Raw genomic sequence first — 9,327 nt, forward strand, 5'->3', positions numbered from 1 at the left:
ATATTTACGTAATATCAAACTACATGAAAAACGTGAAAAAAGTCACTATATAACCATATTTGAGGATTTTAACTTCAAATCATAGAGCGAGGTTTCGTATTATTTAGTTCAAGGAAAAGACATATGACAATGTTGTTTCCAATACAAATGATAAAAAACAATGTGTTTTCATTAGAATTAACTATAATGTTCTTGATTTTCCGTTTATATTAACGAGGGAAGATGTACACGTAAAACCGCTCTAATCCGGCTGAAACGTCGATATATGTAATAAAAACCGAACTTCTCCCCTTTTCTATATCTTACTCAGTATTTTAACGATAAACAAATAGATGATTGAAAATGAAGTATTTAAGGTTATTATCTAATCAATTATGTGTTTGCATCATTTTTGTCGTATATATATATGAATTAATACCCATGGACGGAAAATTAACAAAAACGTGGAAAACGGCAAAATATTGCCTAATTCGATGATATTTTGTTTAAATCACATGAAGGAAAAGGAGATGATAAACGTTAAAATATTGCTAAATTCGATGATTTTTCGTACGAAGCAAAATGCAAGAAAACTTGCTTAAAATGCAATATTATGCGAAATTCTAAGATTTGAAGGCTAAATCACATATCGTGATACTACATGAAATAGTATCGAAATATTGGTAAAAATGAATATATTTACGTAATATCAAACTACATGAAAAACGTGAAAAAAGTCACTATATAACCATATTTGAGGATTTTAACTTCAAATCATAGAGCGAGGTTTCGTATTATTTAGTTCAAGGAAAAGACATATGACAATGTTGTTTCCAATACAAATGATAAAAAACAATGTGTTTTCATTAGAATTAACTAAAATGTTCTTGATTTTCCGTTTATATTAACGATAGAAGATGTACACTTAAAACCGCTCTAATCCGGCTGAAACGTCGATATATGCAATAAAAACCGAACTTCTCCCCTTTTCAATATCTTACTCAGTATTTTAACGAGAAACAAATAGATGATTGAAAATGAAGTATTTAAGGTTATTATCTAATCAATTATGTGTTTGCATCATTTTTATCGTATATATATGAATTAAAACCCATGGACTGAAAATTCACAAAAACGTGGAAAACGGCAAAATATTGCCTAATTCGATGATATTTTGTTTAAATCACATGAAGGAAAAGGAGATGATAAACGTCAAAATATTGCTATATTCGATGATTTTTCGTACGAAACAAAATGCAAGAAAACTTGCTTAAAATGCAATATTATGCGAAATTCTGAGATTTGAAGGCCAAATCACATATCGTGATACTACATGAAATAGTATCGAAATATTGGTAAAAATGAATATATTTACGTAATATCAAACTACATGAAAAACGTGAAAAAAGTCACTATATAACCATATTTGAGGATTTTAACTTCAAATCATAGAGCGAGGTTTCGTATTATTTAGATCCAAGAAAAGACATATGACAATGTTGTTTCCAATACAAATGATAAAAAACAATGTGTTTTCATTAGAATTAACTATAATGTTCTTGATTTTCCGTTTATATTAACGATGGAAGATGTACACGTAAAACCGCTCTAATCCGGCTGAAACGTCGATATATGCAATAAAAACCGAACTTCTCCCCTTTTCAATATCTTACTCAGTATTTTAACGAGAAACAAATAGATGATTGAAAATGAAGTATTTAAGGTTATTATCTAATCAATTATGTGTTTGCATCATTTTTATCGTATATATATATGAATTATTACCCATGGACTGAAAATTATCAAAAACGTGGAAAACGGCAAAATATTGCCTAATTCGATGATATTTTGTTTAAATCACATGAAGGAAAAGGAGATGATAAACGTTAAAATATTGCTAAATTCGATGATTTTTCGTACGAAGGAAAATGCAAGAAAACTTGCTTAAAATGCAATATTATGCGAAATTCTAAGATTTGAAGGCTAAATCACATATCGTGATACTACATGAAATAGTATCGAAATATTGGTAAAAATTAATATATTTACGTAATATCAAACTACATGAAAAACGTGAAAAAAGTCACTATATAACCATATTTGAGGATTTTAACTTCAAATCATAGAGCGAGGTTTCGTATTATTTAGTTCAAGGAAAAGACATATGACAATGTTGTTTCCAATACAAATGATAAAAAACAATGTGTTTTCATTAGAATTAACTATAATGTTCTTGATTTTCGGTTTATATTAACGAGGGAAGATGTACACGTAAAACCGCTCTAATCCGGCTGAAACGTCGATATATGCAATAAAAACCGAACTTCTCCCCTTTTCTATATCTTACTCAGTATTTTAACGATAAACAAATAGATGATTGAAAATGAAGTATTTAAGGTTATTATCTAATCAATTATGTGTTTGCATCATTTTTGTCGTATATATATATGAATTAATACCCATGGACGGAAAATTAACAAAAACGTGGAAAACGGCAAAATATTGCCTAATTCGATGATATTTTGTTTAAATCACATGAAGGAAAAGGAGATGATAAACGTCAAAATATTGCTATATTCGATGATTTTCCGTACGAAACAAAATGCAAGAAAACTTGCTTAAAATGCAATATTATGCGAAATTCTGAGATTTGAAGGCCAAATCACATATCGTGATACTACATGAAGTAGTATCGAAATATTGGTAAAAATGAATATATTTACGTAATATCAAACTACATGAAAAACGTGAAAAAATCACTATATAACCATATTTGAGGATTTTAACTTCAAATCATAGAGCGAGGTTTCGTATTATTTAGATCCAAGAAAAGACATATGACAATGTTGTTTCCAATACAAATGATAAAAAGCAATGTGTTTTCATTAGAATTAACTATAATGTTCTTGATTTTCCGTTTATATTAACGATGGAAGATGTACACGTAAAACCGCTCTAATCCGGCTGAAACGTCGATATATGCAATAAAAACCGAACTTCTCCCCTTTTCAATATCTTACTCAGTATTTTAACGAGAAACAAATAGATGATTGAAAATGAAGTATTTAAGGTTATTATCTAATCAATTATGTGTTTGCATCATTTTTATCGTATATATATGAATTAAAACCCATGGACTGAAAATTCACAAAAACGTGGAAAACGGCAAAATATTGCCTAATTCGATGATATTTTGTTTAAATCACATGAAGGAAAAGGAGATGATAAACGTCAAAATATTGCTATATTCGATGATTTTTCGTACGAAACAAAATGCAAGAAAACTTGCTTAAAATGCAATATTATGCGAAATTCTGAGATTTGAAGGCCAAATCACATATCGTGATACTACATGAAATAGTATCGAAATATTGGTAAAAATGAATATATTTACGTAATATCAAACTACATGAAAAACGTGAAAAAAGTCACTATATAACCATATTTGAGGATTTTAACTTCAAATCATAGAGCGAGGTTTCGTATTATTTAGATCCAAGAAAAGACATATGACAATGTTGTTTCCAATATAAATGATAAAAAACAATGTGTTTTCATTAGAATTAACTATAATGTTCTTGATTTTCCGTTTATATTAACGATGGAAGATGTACACGTAAAACCGCTCTAATTTGGCTGAAACAATATGCAATATATGCAATAAAAACCGGACTTCTCACCTTTTCAATATCTTACTCAGTATTTTAACGATAAACAAATAGATGATTGAAAATGAAGTATTTAAGGTTATTATCTAATCAATTATGTGTTTGCATCATTTTTGTCGTATATATATATGAATTAATACCCATGGACGGAAAATTAACAAAAACGTGGAAAACGGCAAAATATTGCCTAATTCGATGATATTTTGTTTAAATCACATGAAGGAAAAGGAGATGATAAACGTCAAAATATTGCTATATTCGATGATTTTTCGTACGAAACAAAATGCAAGAAAACTTGCTTAAAATGCAATATTATGCGAAATTCTGAGATTTGAAGGCCAAATCACATATCGTGATACTACATGAAGTAGTATCGAAATATTGGTAAAAATGAATATATTTACGTAATATCAAACTACATGAAAAACGTGAAAAAATCACTATATAACCATATTTGAGGATTTTAACTTCAAATCATAGAGCGAGGTTTCGTATTATTTAGATCCAAGAAAAGACATATGACAATGTTGTTTCCAATACAAATGATAAAAAGCAATGTGTTTTCATTAGAATTAACTATAATGTTCTTGATTTTCCGTTTATATTAACGATGGAAGATGTACACGTAAAACCGCTCTAATCCGGCTGAAACGTCGATATATGCAATAAAAACCGAACTTCTCCCCTTTTCAATATCTTACTCAGTATTTTAACGAGAAACAAATAGATGATTGAAAATGAAGTATTTAAGGTTATTATCTAATCAATTATGTGTTTGCATCATTTTTATCGTATATATATGAATTAAAACCCATGGACTGAAAATTCACAAAAACGTGGAAAACGGCAAAATATTGCCTAATTCGATGATATTTTGTTTAAATCACATGAAGGAAAAGGAGATGATAAACATCAAAATATTGCTATATTCGATGATTTTTCGTACGAAACAAAATGCAAGAAAACTTGCTTAAAATGCAATATTATGCGAAATTCTGAGATATGAAGGCCAAATCACATATCGTGATACTACATGAAATAGTATCGAAATATTGGTAAAAATGAATATATTTATGTAATATCAAACTACATGAAAAACGTGAAAAAAGTCACTATATAACCATATTTGAGGATTTTAACTTCAAATCATAGAACGAGGTTTCGTATTATTTAGATCCAAGAAAAGACATATGACAATGTTGTTTCCAATACAAATGATAAAAACAATGTGTTTTCATTAGAATTAACTATAATGTTCTTGATGTTCCGTTTATATTAACGATGGAAGATGTACACGTAAAACCGCTCTAATCCGGCTGAAACGTCGATATATGCAATAAAAACCGAACTTCTCCCCTTTTCAATATCTTACTCAGTATTTTAACGAGAAACAAATAGATGATTGAAAATGAAGTATTTAAGGTTATTATCTAATCAATTATGTGTTTGCATCATTTTTATCGTATATATATATGAATTATTACCCATGGACGGAAAATTCACAAAAACGTGGAAAACGGCAAAATATTGCCTAATTCGATGATATTTTATTTAAATCACATGAAGGAAAAGGAGATGATAAACGTTAAAATATTGCTAAATTCGATGATTTTTCGTACGAAGCAAAATGCAAGAAAACTTGCTTAAATGCAATATTATGCGAAATTCTGAGATTTGAAGGCCAAATCACATATCGTGATACTACATGAAATAGTATCGAAATATTGGTAAAAATGAATATATTTACATAATATCAAACTACATGAAAAACGTGAAAAAAGTCACTATATAACCATATTTGAGGATTTTAACTTCAAATCATAGAGCGAGGTTTCGTATTATTTAGATCCAAGAAAAGACATATGACAATGTTGTTTCCAATATAAATGATAAAAAACAATGTGTTTTCATTAGAATTAACTATAATGTTCTTGATTTTCCGTTTATATTAACGATGGAAGATGTACACGTAAAACCGCTCTAATTTGGCTGAAACGTCGATATATGCAATAAAAACCGGACTTCTCACCTTTTCAATATCTTACTCAGTATTTTAACGATAAACAAATAGATGATTGAAAATGAAGTATTTAAGGTTATTATCTAATCAATTATGTGTTTGCATCATTTTTGTCGTATATATATATGAATTAATACCCATGGACGGAAAATTAACAAAAACGTGGAAAACGGCAAAATATTGCCTAATTCGATATTTTGTTTAAATCACATGAAGGAAAAGGAGATGATAAACGTCAAAATATTGCTATATTCGATGATTTTTCGTACGAAACAAAATGCAAGAAAACTTGCTTAAAATGCAATATTATGCGAAATTCTGAGATTTGAAGGCCAAATCACATATCGTGATACTACATGAAATAGTATCGAAATATTGGTAAAAATGAATATATTTACGTAATATCAAACTACATGAAAAACGTGAAAAAAGTCACTATATAACCATATTTGAGGATTTTAACTTCAAATCATAGAGCGAGGTTTCGTATTATTTAGATCCAAGAAAAGACATATGACAATGTTGTTTCCAATACAAATGATAAAAAACAATGTGTTTTCATTAGAATTAACTATAATGTTCTTGATTTTCCGTTTATATTAACGATGGAAGATGTACACGTAAAACCGCTCTAATCCGGCTGAAACGTCGATATATGCAATAAAAACCGAACTTCTCCCCTTTTCAAAATCTTACTCAGTATTTTAACGAGAAACAAATAGATGATTGAAAATGAAGTATTTAAGGTTATTATCTAATCAATTATGTGTTTGCATCATTTTTATCGTATATATATATGAATTATTACCCATGGACGGAAAATTATCAAAAACGTGGAAAACGGCAAAATATTGCCTAATTCGATGATATTTTGTTTAAATCACATGAAGGAAAAGGAGATGATAAACGTTAAAATATTGCTAAATTCGATGATTTTTCGTACGAAGCAAAATGCAAGAAAACTTGCTTAAAATGCAATATTATGCGAAATTCTAAGATTTGAAGGCTAAATCACATATCGTGATACTACATGAAATAGTATCGAAATATTGGTAAAAATGAATATATTTACGTAATATCAAACTACATGAAAAACGTGAAAAAATCACTATATAACCATATTTGAGGATTTTAACTTCAAATCATAGAGCGAGGTTTCGTATTATTTAGATCCAAGAAAAGACATATGACAATGTTGTTTCCAATACAAATGATAAAAACAATGTGTTTTCATTAGAATTAACTATAATGTTCTTGATGTTCCGTTTATATTAACGATGGAAGATGTACACGTAAAACCGCTCTAATCCGGCTGAAACGTCGATATATGCAATAAAAACCGAACTTCTCCCCTTTTCAATATCTTACTCAGTATTTTAACGAGAAACAAATAGATGATTGAAAATGAAGTATTTAAGGTTATTATCTAATCAATTATGTGTTTGCATTATTTTTATCGTATATATATATGAATTATTACCCATGGACGGAAAATTCACAAAAACGTGGAAAACGGCAAAATATTGCCTAATTCGATGATATTTTATTTAAATCACATGAAGGAAAAGGAGATGATAAACGTTAAAATATTGCTAAATTCGATGATTTTTCGTACGAAGCAAAATGCAAGAAAACTTGCTTAAAATGCAATATTATGCGAAATTCTGAGATTTGAAGGCCAAATCACATATCGTGATACTAAATGAAATAGTATCGAAATATTGGTAAAAATGAATATATTTACGTAATATCAAACTACATGAAAAACGTGAAAAAAGTCACTATATAACCATATTTGAGGATTTTAACTTCAAATCATAGAGCGAGGTTTCGTATTATTTAGATCCAAGAAAAGACATATGACAATGTTGTTTCCAATATAAATGATAAAAAACAATGTGTTTTCATTAGAATTAACTATAATGTTCTTGATTTTCCGTTTATATTAACGATGGAAGATGTACACGTAAAACCGCTCTAATTTGGCTGAAACGTCGATATATGCAATAAAAACCGGACTTCTCACCTTTTCAATATCTTACTCAGTATTTTAACGATAAACAAATAGATGATTGAAAATGAAGTATTTAAGGTTATTATCTAATCAATTATGTGTTTGCATCATTTTTGTCGTATATATATATATGAATTAATACCCATGGACGGAAAATTAACAAAAACGTGGAAAACGGCAAAATATTGCCTAATTCGATATTTTGTTTAAATCACATGAAGGAAAAGGAGATGATAAACGTCAAAATATTGCTATATTCGATGATTTTTCGTGCGAAACAAAATGCAAGAAAACTTGCTTAAAATGCAATATTATGCGAAATTCTGAGATTTGAAGGCAAAATCACATATCGTGATACTACATGAAATAGTATCGAAATATTGGTAAAAATGAATATATTTACGTAATATCAAACTACATGAAAAACGTGAAAAAAGTCACTATATAACCATATTTGAGGATTTTAACTTCAAATCATAGAGCGAGGTTTCGTATTATTTAGATCCAAGAAAAGACATATGACAATGTTGTTTCCAATACAAATGATAAAAAACAATGTGTTTTCATTAGAATTAACTATAATGTTCTTGATTTTCCGTTTATATTAACGATGGAAGATGTACACGTAAAACCGCTCTAATCCGGCTGAAACGTCGATATATGCAATAAAAACCGAACTTCTCCCCTTTTCAAAATCTTACTCAGTATTTTAACGAGAAACAAATAGATGATTGAAAATGAAGTATTTAAGGTTATTATCTAATCAATTATGTGTTTGCATCATTTTTATCGTATATATATATGAATTATTACCCATGGACGGAAAATTATCAAAAACGTGGAAAACGGCAAAATATTGCCTAATTCGATGATATTTTGTTTAAATCACATGAAGGAAAAGGAGATGATAAACGTTAAAATATTGCTAAATTCGATGATTTTTCGTACGAAGCAAAATGCAAGAAAACTTGCTTAAAATGCAATATTATGCGAAATTCTAAGATTTGAAGGCTAAATCACATATCGTGATACTACATGAAATAGTATCGAAATATTGGTAAAAATGAATATATTTACGTAATATCAAACTACATGAAAAACGTGAAAAAAGTCACTATATAACCATATTTGAGGATTTTAACTTCAAATCATAGAGCGAGGTTTCGTATTATTTAGTTCAAGGAAAAGACATATGACAATGTTGTTTCCAATACAAATGATAAAAAACAATGTGTTTTCATTAGAATTAACTAAAATGTTCTTGATTTTCCGTTTATATTAACGATGGAAGATGTACACTTAAAACCGCTCTAATCCGGCTGAAACGTCGATATATGCAATAAAAACCGAACTTCTCCCCTTTTCAATATCTTACTCAGTATTTTAACGAGAAACAAATAGATGATTGAAAATGAAGTATTTAAGGTTATTATCTAATCAATTATGTGTTTGCATAATTTTTATCGTATATATATGAATTAAAACCCATGGACTGAAAATTCACAAAAACGTGGAAAACGGCAAAATATTGCCTAATTCGATGATATTTTGTTTAAATCACATGAAGGAAAAGGAGATGATAAACGTCAAAATATTGCTATATTCGATGATTTTTCGTACGAAACAAAATGCAAGAAAACTTGCTT

This window comes from Procambarus clarkii, unplaced genomic scaffold, assembly GCF_040958095.1.
Source record: "Procambarus clarkii isolate CNS0578487 unplaced genomic scaffold, FALCON_Pclarkii_2.0 HiC_scaffold_259, whole genome shotgun sequence".
In the NCBI taxonomy this organism is placed as follows: domain Eukaryota; kingdom Metazoa; phylum Arthropoda; class Malacostraca; order Decapoda; family Cambaridae; genus Procambarus; species Procambarus clarkii.